Raw genomic sequence first — 16,969 nt, forward strand, 5'->3', positions numbered from 1 at the left:
TTGTACTCCCATAAAGGGAAATACCCTAGGCTTTATACCACAACATGCGGTGATGCTACTTTGTATGTGGCTTAATAGATTCCACATGGTAGCACCTCAATGAGCCTCCATAATGGTTACCAAAGACCTCCCAACATATCACCAAAAACTTATGTTTCTCCTCCCCTTCAATGCGCTGCCCACTTTTGTTTAGTTGTTGGAATCCCAAGCCGCAAGGTGCTACCGAAAGCTGCCAACCAGACGTCGGATCCCATCCATCTTTACCGCATCTTGGCCTTGTTGAGACCCGACACCAAGGCACCAAAAAATGGGGAAAAACGCTTAGCATCCTCTCTCTTGCATGTGTCACCAACCCCAACTCGCCGTACCTTGGTCACCGGGAACACAATCGCCAAGCCATCACTTTTTGCTACCTTTTTGTTGATTGCACATGGTGCCAAACTCAAAATGATGCGAGATGGTACAATCTTCAATGCGACCAAGCGGGCACTAACCTGACCCCCCACAAGTCTTCATTTGACCATAACATGCCCTGTAGAGCTTTGATTGATGAATTGAGAAGATCGGCATGTTCCACAACTTGAGTGTTTATTCCTATATATTGATTCCAGCTGTATCTGAACTGACCATTGGGGATCTACTATGCATTTCATATCTAGACACTCGTATCTTGCACATTATGACTCCATTTGAGGACCCATCTAGACATGCATCTCAAGCACTACATTCCAGAGCACACTCCTACATTAGAAAATTTCGGAGGTCATTTGGAGGGCCTTGTAAGAAATTGTATTTCTCTCTCTAGAAACTTTTTTTAAAATGCACTTGCACCTTGTGAGTACGTCCAAAAGGACAACCAGACACTCTGAAAAGTAGATTTATATTCCAAATCGTCCTTGAAAACGGTCACTTTTTTATTTAATGCGAGCGTCTTTTTCAGGAGGCAGGTGCGGCGCATTCAATGCAGCTTACGTCATCACTGAAAGTTGAAAAGTCACAAACTGCAAAATAGTGATAGATTTTGAGGATTTTGACACCACCAATGCATCCGGAATGCCAAAATACCTTAAAAACGAATGTCTACTTGTCTCATTCCGACATCCGGAGAGGCAAAAAATGTCAAAAAACCCCCAAAAATGGGCTTTTTACTAAAGGCGCGCGAGGAGGCATTCTAAAATTTTAGAATGCCCCTCTGCGCGCCGGTAGTACAAAGCCCATTTTTGGGTGGTTTTGGACACTTATCTTTCCAAAAAGCCCCTTTTTAGAGGTTTTTGGACATTTTTCTCTCAAAAAGCTCCCTAAAAAAAAGAAAAAAGGGTCTTTTTACTAATGGCGCGCGAGGAGGCATTCCAAAATTTTGGAATGCCCCCTCGCGCGCCGTTAGTACAAAGCTTTTTTTAGTGATTTTTGGACACTTATCTTTCCAAAAAGCCCCTTTTTAGAGGTTTTTGGACATTTTCCTCTCAAAAAGCTCCCTAAAAAGAGGAAAAAAGGGCCTTTTTACTAACGGCGCGCGAGGAGGCATTCCAAAATTTTGGAATGCCCTCTCGCGCGCCATTAGTACAAAGCTCTTTTTAGTGATTTTTGGACACTTATCTTTCCAAAAAGCCCCTTTTTAGAGGTTTTTGGACATTTTCCTCTCAAAAAGCTCCCTAAAAAGAGGGAAAAAGGGCCTTTTTACTAACGGCGCGCGAGGAGGCATTCCAAAATTTTGAAATGCCCCCTCGCGTGCCGTTAGTAAAATCTTCTTTTAGGGGTGTTTGACATTTTTGGCCTCTTTGGATGTTTAAGCGAGGCAATTGGACATTCATTTCTAGGAGATATGTGTGTTCCGGACGCATTGGCAGTATCAAAAGTTTCAAAATCTTCCACCACTTGATAGTTTTGTGACTTTTTGAGTTCTAGTGATGACGTATCCCGTATCAAATGCACCGCATCTACCTTCTGAAAAAGGTGCTCGCATTAAATAAAAGAGAGTGCTCGTCTTCAAGGACCACTAGATTATTAAATGAGGAGAGGGACACCTTTTATATTTTTGTTAATATCAATCTATTTTTCTACGTAACGTAGGCTCTTCTCTCATTGGAGGAGCTTATTTTCCTCTCTCTACCAAAAGGCCCTCCAAAAGACCTCCGAAATCTCCTAATGGCACTTCTGACACTTTGACTTGCCATCCCAAATGGCCCCTTTTGGAGCCTTCTTGGCCTAAAAAACCGCATCATACATACATTTCCAGTATCCTTTGCTTGCCCAAGTCGTCCATACCAGCTTAGACCCTTTGCCGAGCACATGTATATGCCCATAGCACTGCTTGGCACCACTTCTAGATTCAACCAACTTTGCATGTACCATCATTGCCGAGCCCCCCTTGTTGAACATTTATGTTCAACCAAAAGCATATTTACAGAATTTTGAAAACTGCCGCACTGAACAAAAAACCAAAATAACTCACATAACCACAACTTCATGTACAAAGATTTTAGGTGGGTTGCCCACCCCCCTTGGCCACAATTTGATGCACATCAGGAACCACTCCTCTATCAAAGTACAACTTGAGTCGCACACCATTTAGCATGTGCCTAAGAAGCTTACTATTGTCTCTCACCAACTGATAGGTCCCATTCAAAAAGGTCTTTTGTACTTTGTACAAACCTGTCCACTTATTCCTCAACTTCTTCTGAAAGGTTAAGTCCAAGTAGCTCTCCTTCTTTTATCATCTTGTCTGGTAGCCTCTTATTGGCTTTGGCTACCTGCTAATTCACATAGTCGTCTGTTGCCACTTCCCTATCCATCTGCAAAGCTTCAAGGTTGACAAAACTATCCTATAAAACCTTTTGTGGAGTGGAATTGTTGTGCCACATGCCTTGCAAAGCTCCTAGTTGTGCATGCACTAATAGCACTGCCTCCTTATTATAGACCAACTCGAATCCAGTAAAGTTGGTTGCAACTTGCCACTTTGTAGGATGTCGTATACACCCACAAACACTTATTTAGATTGACCTTCTACTCTATTTCTTGCTTAAACACATACTTCATCATCATCTTAACGATCTTCCCATCGGCACTCTCTACAAGACCATTTCATTGGGATGATAGGGCAAGGAAAATCAATGTTGAAACTTTAGCTTCTCCACCAATGCATTTGAGGAGCCGTTTGGATGGGATTCTAGAGCATCTCAATCCCTACATTCTAGAGCACACTCCTAGAACTTCAGACACTTTGACTTGCCATTGCAAATGGCCCCTTCTAGATTCTTCTTGGCCTAAAAAATCACATTAGACATACATTTCCGCTATCCTTTGCTTGTGCAGGTCCTCCATATCGGCTTACACTTACTATGAAAATCTCTAATTTTTTAGCACCGCCTTTTACTGCATTTTGTAGAAAGAGAGTCCAAAATAAGCTAGAGAGGGAAGAGAGAGGATGGCCGGGGGGGGCGTTCATTTCCAATATTTACGCATTTATTTTTGCGCTCATTACCGTGGTAGTTGCCTCTGTTAATGCCGTGAAAATTGACGCGTTTATTCTCAAAACCGGATTTAGCATCTAAACATTCAAATTTTAATGTTTCCCTTTGTTTTGGTGTTTCCCTCCCCGTTGATAAAAATTGAAGAACATTATATGAAATTTTCAAATAATAAAAAAATAAAATATGAAAACATGGAACAATAGTTAGCTATGTGGATAAACATGAAACAAGAAAGGACGTGCTCCATCCTAAAGTAATGCATGTGGCTCCACATAAAGCAAGCATTGTCAGAGATGAGAAGCTAAACATGGACGACATCTTCTGTCGAGGCATGGGCATGATAGAGTGAAGCATGTCCACATTTTACGAGAGGGTAGCACCTATGTTAGTTTCCTCAAGATTTAGTTTGCAACAATGTACACATGGTCTACAGTTTTGTTATCAATTAAATTAATCACTTGATTAACATAATTTAGCATGTTTCACTAAATTAGAGAGAGAAAGAGGGGAGAGAGAGATGAATGGATGACACAACCAAAAAAATTCATAACTTATAGTATAAAAAATGTTTATTGATCATACTCCAAAAGATACCTACAAGAAGCATCATTTAATTCTAAACCTATTCCTCCTAAATCAATAAAGGGAGAAATAGAATTGTCATTTTTGGATACGTTGGCTTCATCATCTTCAAATTTGTCTCCTCCATCTCATTATCATCATCATCATGGCAATCATCCTCGCTAAGACTTGCGACCGTCGGGCTTGAATCATCGATCTCCCTCTCCTTTGTCTCCTCCTCATCCAAAGTAGGAGGTGGAAGAGGGTCAAAGAGGGTCTCCACTTCATTAGTGGAAAAAATGATTCTCCCCCCAAGTGTTATGGGAATTATGAACCAAAGTTTTGGTTGGTGGATTGTTGGGATATAGATGACCTATAGAAGAGAAGCTCAAAGTGAGTAACATTGGTATAATTAATGTTACAAGAAAATAAGAATAAAAAAGGTAGTCACTCACCTACTCACAATCACGTGGCAAAACTAAATTGGCATACCTCCAAAATGAACATTTAGTATCCTTTCAATAGTTCCACAGTACCCAGCTTCATCACCATCTATGTCAAAGTTTCCCATGATGCCACAATCCATGGTGATTCTACGCTCGTCAATGTGGTGCATACAAAAGTGACAACCCTTTGACCACATAGAGTTAAAGTAAATGCACTACAAAATAGGAAAATATCTTTTAGCAATTACAAAGATAAAATCAAGAAAAAACTATACAATATGGTTTAGGCATATGAATACTCTACCTTTGGTACGCAGCCTCATGCATACTCCCATTCTTTGTCGGTGATGTCTTCTCCACGCACTTTTGATTCGGTCATTCTGTCATGAATCCACTCCGCACTAATGAGATCTGGGAAACATGCAAGGTATCTAGGCACTTGGGGTGCCCTTCGTCCTCCATGTACTTGTTTCCATTCTTCTCTAGACTCTTGTAAATGCCTTGCCTTTGCCATTTTCCACAAGTCCACCCACTTGGTCATAACCTTTGCATTGAGAATACAAAAGTTATTAACCACTTTGGATAGATTCATATCCATGTTAAGTAATTTTCTCTTTCCACTTGGCAAGTGTGAAGTCATCCTTTCATCCTCCTTGTCTAACCACATGTGAGGCATTGAGGGGATCACTTTGTGCTGACGGGAGCAAAGCGAACCCCGCCTGACGACCTCTAAAACGCCGAGGGCTGAATGGCATGCCTCGAGCTTGTCACGGTAAAGCGAACAGGGGGCACCACCTAGCTTTGAGTGGCTAGGATGCAAACCACGATGATATGAACACCGCAAACTTACACACACACACTGAGAGAGAGAGAGAGAGATAGATAGATAGAGAGAGAGAGAGAGAGATTTTCAAATGATGAAAACCCTTGGGGGTGTGAGGGAGAATTATTTTTGCAGTATTTACAAATGGCACGCCATGGTGATAGAGAGGTAGGGAGAAGAGAGGTAGGTGCGTTCTCTAAGACGACTCAATGATTGTGAAGCTTGCTACCAAGAGCGTGTATAGTGAACTGCGCCTCCCCCAATAGTGACCTCTAAGTGCCAATTTATAGGTGTTGGCTGCTTGGATTATGGTAATCCCGATGTGATTAGGGTAAGATAATCGGGGAGACAAATCAAGTGGTGGGCCCGGTGTGGTTGATCCTTGCTTTGTTTTGGGAGGTTATCAAAAGATGATAATCTCTAGGTGGGCCATTGTGACCATCACCTAGCGAGAGGGAATTTACAAAGTGGGAATTTTACAATGGCTTGGGTGAAAATTGAAGAGATGATGAAAATAACCTATAAATTACTAAAAATAGCGACGTGGTTGCGTAATGCCGACGAATGTGTGTTGCCGATTGGTCAGTGTAGAGCGTACTTCTTTTCGGGGTCGGGGCATGCCTTTGGCGCATTTTCTCTTTTTGTTGTTGGCAGTGCATGCTTTGAGTCCTCCTCCTTTTTTTGTCAATGTCATAGTCGTAAACCTCCTTCGTTTTTTTTGTATTTGTGTGTGGTGCGTATATGTGTGTGTGTACGTATTGGTGCATGAATGAGTATGTGTGTATGTATATAGATGTGGGTGCATGCAAGCGGTCATGACACGACTAGCGAAGTAAATAGGATGCATGAAATAAGTTTGGGTCCAAGTGTATCACTTCCTACACTAGGGTTCACATAAAATGGCTCGTCCCACTTCGCAGGTGAAATGGTGGGAAGATTAGCTAGGATTTGTTTTACCTCAGTAAATTTTTGCTCATTCTCTTCACTCCATGAGAAGACATCCCTCTGGGTGAGTTATTGTAGGGGAAGGATCACTTGAGATACCAAGTGAATGAACCTGCTTAAATATCTTACCTTCTGAGGAAAGAAACCAGCTACGTAGTGGTGGTGGGTGACGACAAAGATACCAGGGCATGGATCTTGCTAGGGTTAGTCTCAATCCATTTTGCTGAAATTACATGGCCAAGGAGAGTGTCTTTGCTTTCACCAATGTGACACTTATCCACGTTGAGCTGGCCACCCAAGGTTTGCAGCCTGGTTAAGCCATCATAGACTTTGCTTAAATGAATGGCTCGTGAACTATAGATGCAAAAATTATCTATGAAAACCCGTATTGATGTTCCAAAGTAAGGTTGGAAAACAAGGGTTACATAGCGCTGAAATGTGGCCGAGGGGTTATTGAGGCCAAACAGCATCACTCTGTAAGCAAAGCATCCCCACGGCGTGATGAAGGTTGTCTTCTTTTGATCTTCCTCCGCAATGCTAATTTGGAAGTATCTTGAGTAGCCGTTGCACACTGTGTATCGTTTGTGACCTACCACTTCATTGAGAATTTCATCCTGGAATGGGAGGGGAAAGTGATCCCTCTTTGTGGCTGCATTGAGAGGTTGATAATCCACACAGACTCTCCACTTACCATTTTTTTTTTTTGTGACTACTACTGGGGAGACCCATTCTAAGTATTCGACGGGGTAGATGAAACCTGCTTGTAGCAAACTTCTCACTTCTTTAAGTAGTGCCTCTTGTTGGATTACTCCAAGTCTTCTGAGATTTTGTACCACGGGTTTACTGCCTTCCTTGAGCTTTATGTGTGTTGCACTACTGTAATTCCTGTGATCTTATCATGGCCATCAAGGAACAAAGTAGTGAAGCTACCTAGCATGGAGACATACTCCCTCATTTCTTCATTGGTTAGATTGTTTGAGAGCATTTTTTGTAACTTACCTGCATGCCCCAAGGACTGCATACCTGATGATCCCTCTTGGTTTGTCAAGGGTGTTTTAGATTGTGTCAATCTTTTTGGGTCTTTAAGAATGACCCCCATCACTTCGATGCTACTGTCACTTCCGTCGGTGGTGGTTGTCTCTTCTCCTGAGGTAGACAAATAGTCGTTGGTGGACTCATCTTTTGAAGCATGCAAGATCATGTTGTGCTACTTTCTAGTCCTCAAGTCGTAGAATATGGACTTCCCTTTAGCGTCCTTCATCTGAATCATTCCGGTGCTCCATTCTTGTTTAGCTTCCATAGACATAAGCCAAGGCCTCCCAAGAATGATGGGGTATCCCTCCCCTTTGTGTGTCATGACAAAGATGTCTACCTCCACTTCTGTATTGAATGCTTTTACTTTGACCGCATTTACAATGCCCACGCATTTCACTTTTACATTGTTTGCCATCTTGGCTCGGCAGGGTGCCGGCCTACTTACCTCTAGACCTAGATGGTGCATCACCTTTTCACTCATGACGCATATTTGCGCGCCACCATCTATGTAGACGTTTGAGATTTGTTGCCCCTTGATGTGGGCATCCATGGTTGGTAGGATGTCTTCGAGATCCCTTCCAAAGATAGCCCCAGCTATCCTCGGTCTTGATTTCCTGGTACTTACCTTTTTTGTCCATTTCCTCCTCATCCTTGGTGCAAGGTGGAGTAATTGGGGCCAGGTTATCTTCGGGCCCTGCATGAACACATCCTGAACTAAGTCATAGGGTTTTGCATACTCACCTAGTGAGAAGCCCATGATGTCTATCTTCCGCCGCGATTTAGCTGCTTGCTTGCTAGACTTGGCCTTCCCTTTCATCTTCTCTTTTCTTTGAGATGCTTCCTCGTGCCTAGCATGCTTCACTCCCATAGCATCCACTTCTTCTACCTTTTCCTTCCCTTTGTGCTTCTCTCAAACATATTCTTCTACCTTTGCCTTCCCTTTAGCCTACAAGCTAATAACACTCACCGCTTGGTTCACAGCAGGTGGTGGGGGTAGTGGTGGAATGAGAGGTTGGGGTGGTGGTTGCTGTTGTATAGGTGATCTAAGAATTTGGACCGGTGGGATCGGCCCTAGTTGCCTAGGTGGTGGTGGTCTTGCTCTTGGCAGAGAGATCTGATTTTGTCTCCCCCCTCTAATGAAATTCTACCTCCTTGGGTGTGGGTAGTAGTACATTCCATGGCCGTCTTCCCCGCAATTGTAACAATGGTACTCTTGGTTTTGCCTTCGTTGTCCTCTTCCTTGTTCTGGATACGTGACAGGTGCATGCCCTTGCTGCACCAGATGCACATATAAACTCTCTAGTTGGGTGGTGATGCGACTTAGCAGGTCTTGCTGCTCTTCTGATGCCTCTTGCGGTTGGGCTCTATGATTGGCTACTGGGGTTGGTCGGGCTGAGCTTGTTTCCTCTGACTCGTTTACTCTTGCTTGCATGCGCAGTTTCTTGTCTTTGAGGCGGGCTACTTCAACTGCCAACTCATATGTTGCACGAAACCTTCCCTTCACCTTCTCTCTAAGCGGCAAACATAGACCAGCAATGAAACGGTCCTTCTTTAGGAAATTATGCACTCCCTCGCCTTCTTCCAGTGAGGCAACCCATCTCTCACATAAGTCCACAAATTTGGACTCCTAGGTGGCATACTCTAGCAGAATTCCCTGCTTCAATTTCGTCAGTAGCTGCCATAGATTCTCCGAGGTTGTGCCTCCACCAAACCTCTTTACAAAAGCAGCCCTTGACACATCCCATGCATTCGTGGTAGCATGGGGCAATGCATTATACCAGGACTTGGCCTCTACTTTCATCAGTAGAGAAAAAATTCTAAGTCGCGAAGCGTCGTCATCTTTGTTGGAGACGACACAAGCAATGTCGAAATTATCCAAAAAGTCGGTAGTTAGATCTTCTCCCTTCTTTCCACTGAATGTGGGGAAAGAAACACTTGCCATGGTAGTGACTCAGGAAATTACAAACCTTTTTTTTTTATTAACAACAGTAGCGGCTCCTAGCGGCTTTTTACAGGGTTGGGTGGATAGGTTAAAATAGGATAAAGATAGAAACATTAAAGGAATTATGGTAATCCAATATGGGGAGAATGATATGGTTTGGGGAATTGAGGATTTCTCCTAGTGCCACCGCACCAAGTAGGTATATGATCTTCTGTTGGTAGAAGACTTTCCTATCTACTAGATATTCACATGCATATGCTGCAGGAATCTAATGTCGTCGGCCCGTTTTCCATCATGCACAAATGGTGGAATACTTACTTATACTCTTACCGTGCCAGTGTTGATGAGTCGGCACATCCACAAGCATCCACAAGAGGTCATCGCCTTTCATGGGCTCTACCTTTCCTTCATTGCTCAGCACGTACGGGCTGATGGCGACGCATCTGGCCACTCCCAGCCTCTTGGCTAGTAGCAATTGCAGGTAATTTCCGTAGTCGGCGTGTTGCATGAATTCTACTCCATTCAGTTGCAACTCGTCCCCAGCCCACTGGGTTTTACCCATGGTAGAGAGCTTCTTCAGGATAAGTTGCACAGGGAGAGGAGGAAGATCCTCTACCTCTCTTCTAAAACAGCGAGAGCAGTAGCCGAACCACTCTTCCCTAGGACATGGGAATCTTCTTACCACTTCTTCTTCAGGATTGTCGAAGTGGATTGGTAGCACTCGTATGCGTCGTGCAAATTGGTAGGCGATCTTCCGCCGCTTAGCTTCAGATGACTTCCTCTTTGGCAAGTGGGTACAACCTGGCTTTCTGAGCTTGAAGCACTTGCTTGGCCAGATGCTTCTCCCTTCGGGGTCATGTGTTTCCAGACTGGCTTAACTTCTCCTTACCTTTGGCTCGAGCAGTCCCTTTAGGCCACTTTGGAGTAAAGGTTATAACTTTGACTGCAGTTTCTTTAGGGAAAAGAGGCCTCACCGTTTTCTTTCCTTCTTTGATGTGAATGACTTCTTCGCGATGAATGTCAATGTAGACAATTTCAGCCCTTTTGCTGCCTTTGTTGATGGAACTCATTGACAGTGTGTCTTGGTTGACAACTGTGATGGCACTTCACCGACCTCCCACCCGATGCTCTCAATTTATGGTTAGAACGAGCAACACGAGATGGAGAATTTACCTCTTGAATACTGACGACACTACAGCCTGGCAGTAGTACTTCAATGAAAGCGGCTAGTGCCTCCTTCGTCTCCTCTTTGTAAATTGAAGGGTCTTAGAAGCCCTCCTCTATAGGGGCACCAAATGACAAGAGCAAAGCGAACCCTGAACCCCGACGGCCTCTAAAACGCCAGGGGCCGAATGGCACGCCTCGAGCCTATCGCGGTAAAGCGAACAGGGGGCACCACCTAGCTTTGAGCGGCTAGGACGCAAACCATGATGATATGAACACCGCAAACTTACACAGAGAGGGGGAGAGAGAGAGAGAGAGAGAGAGAGAGAGAGAGAGAGAGAGAGAGAGAGAGAGAGAGAGATTTGCAAATGATGAAAACCCTCGGGGGTATGAGGGAGAATTATTTTTGCAGTATCTACAAATGGCACGCCATGGTGATAGAAAGGTAGGGAGAAGAGATGGTGCAAACTACTTGGTGCATTCTCTAAGACGACTCAATGATTGTGAAGCTTGCTACCAAGGGCGTTGATGGAGCAAAAGATGTCGTGCGCACACTCACACACCCAAACAACTCAACACAACACAAGGAATTTACTTAAATTACTCACCTCACTCACTACTACTCAAAAGTTCCCTGAAAACACTACCCACAAGCTCAATTCAAACTCCAAACGCCTCGACCTACAAGCCCTTGCCTGCCTGTAGACACTACAAGGTGAGTCGAGGTGATCAACACTTGAAATCACGCTTGATGGTGACCAGAATATACAAGAAAAACCATCAAAAACCCAAAAAATCCAGCCACAAAATTCCACTCTCAAACCATTGCGAAAACTTCACCAAACTCCACTCTGTTGGACTGTTTGGAGTAGCGCCAACCCTAATGGCACCGATACAGGGTCATATAGTCTTGCCGAAAGCCGCACCTTCTTCCCTCAATTCCTTGCATACACACATCCATGGAAACCTCAGAACTCCCATAGACTTTCCCAAGTGCAAAATTGAAGAGAGAAATCTCTCATTCACTCCTCCACACACTCGAAAACAGGACGCGAACGCAACGGGACTGCACTAGACCACCTGTAGGAACCCTGCTCCCTCCCACACAGAGGGGTGAAAGTGTTGATATTTCTCTTCAAAAGTCCACCCTCAGTTGGAACACTCACTCCACCGTGAGTGATGTGGCAATTTGAAGCCATTTCGCACCTTTTTTGACCTTCCTCTTTAGTAAGGTCCATGGCAATGTATGCCGTTTTAGGCTCCTCACCTGGGTCTGCTAAGTTAATGCTTTTGGTGTTTTCAGGCCCATCATATGAATTTTGTGGTTCCTTGGGATCTCGGTTGGGTTTTTGCACCACAATCTTCCTATACTGAATGGTATACTACTTATAGTGGGTAGGTGCATCAAATTTATCATCATTTGATTCCTCATTAGTTTCCATTTCGGTTGTCCAAACTTCTTTCAAGTCTCGCTTCAATTCATTGTTTTTGACTTTGCACTCCATTTTGGATGACTTAATCAATTTTTTGGTATTTTTCTCTTTTTTTGGTTTTTGTGTGTTTGCTTTTTTTTTATTTGGTTTTGGTTGAGTCAGGTTTCATGTATTTCTTTGATATCATATCCTTGAGGCAGTCAGCCGCTTCTACTAATCTTAAGTATTGCATTTTGTCAGTTACTAGAGGTATTGAGTCCTTGTTGTGCTTGTTTTGGTTTTTTTTGCATTTATCTCGATACCTGCATTTGCTTTGAGGGTTTTGGTTTGGGAAATCATAGTAGATCACCCGTTGATCCTTCTGTTTGGTGCTCTAACTTGAGCTACTAGATAGCTCCTCATCCTCGTTATCCTCTAGCATCTTATCAGTCGAGTCTTGGAAATCTTCTTCATTCATTTGGTCAAGGTCTCTTACAGAGATTTTGTCCACTATGTGTCAGCACTTGGCCACCCCGTCCTTGTCAGGGACTTCTTCCTCTCTCTTCGGAGTTAGGCTGACACCCATCATCTGGAATGGAATGATATCATACACTTCCTCATCACATAATTTGGTGAGGGTCACCTTGTTTACACAAACATCAAGAGTAGCTAGTATTTGTTGGCATCCAAAAGGTTCGAACATCTCTTCTGGAAAAGGATCTGGTATGTATGCCTCTTCTTGTGCAGTTCTATCAAGAATGCAGTTTAAACTTCCACATCCCGAAGCTTCTCCCATACACCGGTGAGCTTTATTCTGTAGCCAAGCCGGTATTCCTCCATCCTAGTCAATTGTGGAATGCAAGTCTTCTATTGGGGTTCTTTCTACGTGTCTATAGCTATGATCTGTGACACTAATTTTCGTAGTGACATCCTTAATCCTGAGATAGATATAGTCATAGCCCCAATCCTACACCATTTTGAGCTGCCGCATGAATGTTCTACCCAATATGATGTTGAAATTGCTGCTCTCATTCAAATCCATAATAGCGAATGTATGTTCATATGCAATTCCCCAAGAGGTTACTACAATCTGCTCCAAGATGCCTATGGGTCTTTCCAGATACCCATCTGCCAATTGCAGTTTCATTCTCGTCTTTCTGAGAGCAGGTTTTCCCCATTTTTTCCACATGGATTTGGTAGCTATGGCTATTCCAGCCTCGCTATCCAAGATTTCTATCGACTTAATCTCTTTATACTCCACCGGTAGGGTAGTATTTTCTTCTTCACCTTCACAATAATCCCCTACCTTGTTTACTTGTACTGGCTCATGTTTAGTTTGTTTCGAGGGTTGTGTCTTTAGTGTGTTTGAAGAAGCCTTGGGTGAAGGAATTACCAGCCCTATTTTTTTCAAATTTTTTGTGACCTCGTCCCAAAGATGTGGTCTGATATGCAGTAACTCTACCAGAGTCAGTGTACAATGGATAGGGGATGACATCAGCTCGTGAAGAGTTTTAGTATCCATCATCTTAGGATTGACTTTCCATTGAGATGAGACTTTCCTTACTTCTGATTGAGTTTCAAGGTTACCAATAAATGAAGGTAAAGTCTTCAACGACTGCGGTTTACTGTCTTCCGATACTGTTGTGCTTGCATCGTCATACAATGATCTGATGTCATTTGGGTAGAGCTCATGCTCCAGGTAGATTTTTGGGATAGGATCTAGCACAAGTGTGGAACTTCCATCTTTTCTATTCCTGATCTGTTCCCATAGCTCTTGAGGCCTTTGTGCTTCTGCCTCTCGAATTGACAGTGGTACTTGAGAATATATTCCATCTGTTGTATTGGCTACTACCCTCGTATTCAATGGTGTTTCGTCTACAAGGTTTGGTATGTTATTATTTTCAATTCCCCTCCCCTCTAACTCCTGAATCTTTTCTCGTATCAATACCTCGATTATTAGAGCCATAGGAATTGATGGTTCTATAAGCGCTTGAGCGGCTTGGATGAGCTCGCTACACATCTTTAGCCTCTCTTTCTCATAGACTGGATGAGGGTATGTTAACCACCTATTCTCTTGGTTTTGGTTAGAGGATTTAGCCTTGCCTTGTAAGCTTTCAAAATTGCGCCCAAAAGTTCAAACACCTTGTCTAACAAGACCGACCCTCCTGATGGCAGATTTGGTGGTTCTTTTATCTCGTTGTTGCCCTTAAGGTCTCTTTCCCTTTGAAGTTGTTCCTTTGTTTTCAGCAATTTGATTTTCAATGCTGTTTTTTCCTTTTTCCTTTTGGCTTTCATCTTGTTTTGTTTTGCCTCCAAAGATTTTCTAGGGGTTCGGACATACAAGTTTTCTATCTCTGTTTGGCTGGCTGGGACATTCCTTGCTGCTTCATGTGCTTGAGCTCTAGTGACCGCGTTTATCGGAATGTTTGATTCTTTTTCTGACCCACTTGCTGGGACATTCCTTGCTGCTTCATGTGCTTGAGCTCTAGTGACCGCGTTTATCGGAATGTTTGATTCTTTTTCTGACCCACTTGAGCTTGGCATAATCCCCATTTTGTTTATGATTGCTTTTCCTTTGTTTTCAGGGTTTTTTGGATAGTTTGGAATGAGATGGTCGGTCGTGCATCCGTCACTCACAGAATCCGGAAAGCTTCACCCATTCTCCTTTGTTTGGACAAACTCTAGCCTAGTGATCACCGCCACATTCATAGCATGGTCCTAAAGGTGGTGGAGAAGCTTGTGGAGCTCCCATCGCTTGTCATGTTTTAGGAGGGTAGCCCCTAGGTTTGTAGCCCTGATTTTCCATGAACATGAGCATATTCTCATCGACCAAATAATGGTTTTTAGTTGGTTGTGCTATGTATGAGGGCTCGGACATCTCTTCCAAAATTATCCACGGATTATGTTACTAAGGAGAATATGCATTTCCATCAAATTCCCTCTTATAAGTATTTTCTGAATCTTCTCGGTATGAGACTACTTGGACCATACTCTGATCAGGAGGTGGTTCTATGGGTTGAGAAAGCCTTAACATAGCCCTACTTTCCTGGGGTAAGGGAGTTTGATGTCCCAACACAGGTTGAGCTTTTTCCTGTCCAAAGATTCTGTTATTTGGCCCTACTTGCTACCTTGGAGGGGGCGAAAGTTGTTGCCCCCCATGTGGTCCGTATTGTCTCTCTCTAACATAGTTCTGATTATAGAAACATTCATGAGTTTTATGGTTTGTCCATTTTTGTTCTATAGCACACCATTTTAATATTTGCGTGCGTTTACTCCTGGCCTTTTTTGAAGGTTGCACCACTGGGTTGGATGATCTCCTCCACAAGTATTGCATTTTTGGATGGGCGGTTTGTTTGGGTTCGTCTTGTTTCCTTGGTTTATCATCTTGGTTACTTTCTTGATCATTTGATCAATGTCCGGCACAATTGAGTTTTGTCCTCCCAATTTTGTCATGGACTCACTAGTGGTTGAAGAGGGACTACTTGTCCCTTGATCTGTGTCTTCAGTACCTCCCCATATGCCTTGCAATTATCTACAAGATACAATGCCTCTTTTGTGACTTCCTTCCAGTGCAAGTCCTTTTTGAGCATGTCATTTCACAATCCTTCTATGAAAAGGATTGATAGTCTTTCATCCTGAGGTAGTTCTCGCGTAGGGCATCTTTCTATGTACTACTTGAAACAAAGCGATGCTTCCTTCACTTTCTCTTTTTTCTTTTGCCTAAATGCATAGATATGGGAGACATTGTTATGCTTGATCCCCCTTTTTGAGAATTCCTCAACGAATTCTCGAAGAAGTTGCTCAATACTTGGGAGTTCCAAGATGTTTAATGTTTGGAACCAAGTCAAGAAAATACCTTCTAATGTCAATCCAAATCCTTCATATTGAGTGTGAAAATCAGTTACTTGTTCTGCTCTCAACACTTGTTTGAAGATTGAAACATGGGCATATGGATCTTCGAATCCATTATACTTTTTGGGTACGCATTTTGCCACCTAAGATGGTCGCATACGTCTGGCCTCTACAACCATTCTAACAACTCTTGGTCCGCTTGGTGTGGCTTCTCTAGGTTCATAATCTCCTCTTGGTACTAACAGTGGTATCGTATCCGCTATACATTCATCAAGTCGATCTCGTGTAATAGTCGGAGGGATTTTAGTGGTGTAAGTGATGTGAGGAACAATATTGTCCCTATGTGTGTTCATGGAAGCCCTAGACGCCGTCGATCCTAAAGGTTCTCTTTTTGGGACTCGTTCATGTCCATAAGAATCCTCCACCCTGGTTCCCAAGGGGCTCATGGGTACAGTCTCAGGTCTAGTGTGAGTAGCCGTGGTTTTTACCTCTTCCGGATTTACATAGTATTGATGGAGTGGTCCTCCAAAATATGTATATCTCTCTAAATCCTTATGATTCATCCATTGTCTAGAGCCAAGTGGTTATGTGGGGCCCACATATGTATAGGTAGGACAATGTGTACATAGTACATTGATTTTCATTATCACCAGTATCATTGTGTTTTTCTATAATAATGAGGAGTTGATGGAGTTTTAAACTTCTAATGGAAGCTATCCGCGGGCCCACCCCATGAGGTAAGAAGGTGCGTTAGATGGCATCCAGTGGCATTAGGAGGTCGAATGGGATGTTTTCTTGTGATGAATTATGCAGAATCTTCATCATGAGGACTATATTTTGGGGGCCATTTCACGTGATTGCATGTCCAAAGCTTAGAAAAAGGGATGCATTACTGAGAAAAGTTGAATGCCAGGTGTGCGGATGGATGCCGAAGTGTAACAAAAATGCATCGCGTGGCCATTTTTTGGCCTGTTTAGGGTTCGTTTGAGGTCAATCAAAAGGCCAAAGGTCCCTAAGTTATGATACTAAGTGTGGACACTAGAAAACGTGAGATAAAAACAAGAAAAACAAGAAAAACATAGAGAGGAAAGGAGGAAGAGCCGCTACTTAGTTTTTGTTGATTTTGGAGCCTGTTTTGGCCGTAAATTGCTCATTCGAGCTCGAATTTGAGCACTTGAATATTGTAGCATAGGGTTTTTGGCTGTTCTGGATGTTATGGTGCTATCTATTTTGCCAAATTTCTTACTAATTTTTTTGTTTTTGTGGATATGTAATTTTCTTGCGTGTAAGCGAAGCCTCTACTTAAATTTGTGTGAGCT

The sequence above is a fragment of the Adiantum capillus-veneris genome, chromosome 19 (genome assembly GCF_014529385.1).
Source record: "Adiantum capillus-veneris isolate H3 chromosome 19, ASM1452938v2, whole genome shotgun sequence".
Taxonomy (NCBI): Eukaryota; Viridiplantae; Streptophyta; class Polypodiopsida; order Polypodiales; family Pteridaceae; genus Adiantum; species Adiantum capillus-veneris.